The following is a 2,076-nucleotide window of genomic DNA, read 5'->3' as shown; positions in this document are numbered from 1 at the left end:
AGGGGGGGGGGCGGGGGGCTTAAGCCCCCTCCCACCGGACAGGTCAAGTCCCCCCCCCCGCTGGACATAGCTCGTCAGGGAGTCAGACCATAAGACATACCGTAAAAATAGACCCTCACCAAGCCAACACATGTCTGTCACAGTCTGAGAGTGCCATTTTCGGCCATCTAGAGGTTGATATTCTTTTAAAAAAATCTCATTTGGGAGGGGGACCCCCTCTCAACCCCTACTCCCAGCTCGAGCCTACGAGCTCAAGTCCCCCCTGTCGGACAACTTAGCCCCCCCCCCCAGAAAATATATCCTAGAGCCGCCACTGCGCATGAGTGATTCCGTTCTACCGTTCCGTTCGATTTGTTCGCGTCGTCGAACAAATCGAAAGCTCCCTATTATAAGGAAGGGAGAACTCCAAGCCTGCATCCAAACCACAGTATAGGGATACGCTCTCGTCGATGACCAGGAACCTGTCAAAATGTACACTGTCCAGCACCAGTTGAGTTTCGGCCATCCCAAGACTCAGGCGCCTCCTATCCTGATAGAACTAGACAAATTTAGCTGGTAAGGAATGGAAAAGGGGAAATCAAAGAAAACAAAACAAGTGCCCACATCACTTTAACCTTTGGTGGACATTCAAGAGTAGTCAGATCAGATGTTGATCAAAGGATGCGAGTGCTATTGAGGAGCGAAATGTATTTGGGAGATGAGTGACGAATATATTTTTTAAACAAAAAATACAATTTTGAAATCATTCTGCTGCTTCATGTAACCAATGAAGATAACAGAGTGTATGTTGAAATTTAAGTGTTACAGTAATCCACCGAGCAGTGATATTGATTAGTGGCTGAAGCTATGCTAGAGTCAGTCCGTAGGGAACCACATTACAATAATCCAATCTATGTTACTAAGGAAAGTTTAGAAGTAGCATCTTCGATTATAGCCTGGTTCTCACGAGAGCCCTAGTATCCGGATCGGGAGCTAACCGTTAGCGCTAACCATTAGCACCTGCGTGAGAACGCCCGATTGGTTAGCGCTAACCGTTAGCGGTATCCGGATACGCTAACGGTTAGCAAGCGCTATCGGTTAGTTGAAGGCGTTTCTATCATCAACCAATCACACGTACGCGTTTACAATTTCCAGTTTCTTATTGGTCAGTGATTCGATCATCATATTGTTGGTATCCGGATCGGGATTTTCATGCATGGACGCACGGCAGCTATCGGTTAGCGGGATCCGGATCCTGCTAACCGTTAGCTGCCGTGTGAGAACATAGCCTAAATAACGTCTAACCTGTTTGGATGTTTCGAAGGTGAAAGGATACTGTTCTACAGATGTTGTTTATGTGCCGCTTCATGAACATCGTGGAGTCACAAGCAACGCAAATATTCCTTATTTCTTTAGATGGAATGATATAAGTATCACACACACTAATAGTATTAATAATGGGCATGTTGGTACGACGTCTGGGCTTTATATATAACGCCTCGGTCTTTTTTACATTACAACAAAGCATATTGATAGACAGCCATAATTGAACACATTACATGCCTCTAGGCTGTGGATGGCATCAATTACTTTCTCGGGGCTGAAAGATGTGTAGAGTTGAGTGTCATCAGCATATATATAGTATTTGATAGATTTGAGTGATTTTAAATTATGTTTCCAAAAGGACGCATATATTTAGAGCCTTGTGGAACACCAAAATCGACTGCTACAGGATTAGAGATAGCAGATTTAACTTAAAATTTGTCTAGATGTTATGTAGGATGAAAGCCATGCTAGCTCTGTTCCAGTAATACCCAATTTAGAAAGTCGATTGATGCGGATACTGTGATCAATAGTGTCAAAAGCAGCAGACAAATTGAGGTACACTGACAATGTAAAGTGACCATTATTGAGAACTCAATAATGCGAATTCTGTATTGTTTGCTTTCTTACAGGCGGATTTAAAAGGATCAAAAAGATTGTTGTCATTCAACAACTTAACAAGTTGCCAACAGACCACTTCCTAGATGACCTTATGTTAGTTACAGGCCTGTAATTGACAAATAAAGAAGGATCAAATTGGGGGGGGGGGGGGTT

The sequence above is a fragment of the Anneissia japonica genome, unplaced genomic scaffold (genome assembly GCF_011630105.1).
Source record: "Anneissia japonica isolate Jap-2015-1 unplaced genomic scaffold, ASM1163010v1 scaffold2652_len1590060_cov184, whole genome shotgun sequence".
NCBI lineage: Eukaryota > Metazoa > Echinodermata > Crinoidea > Comatulida > Comatulidae > Anneissia > Anneissia japonica.
Note: the sequence above shows the minus strand (reverse complement) of the source record.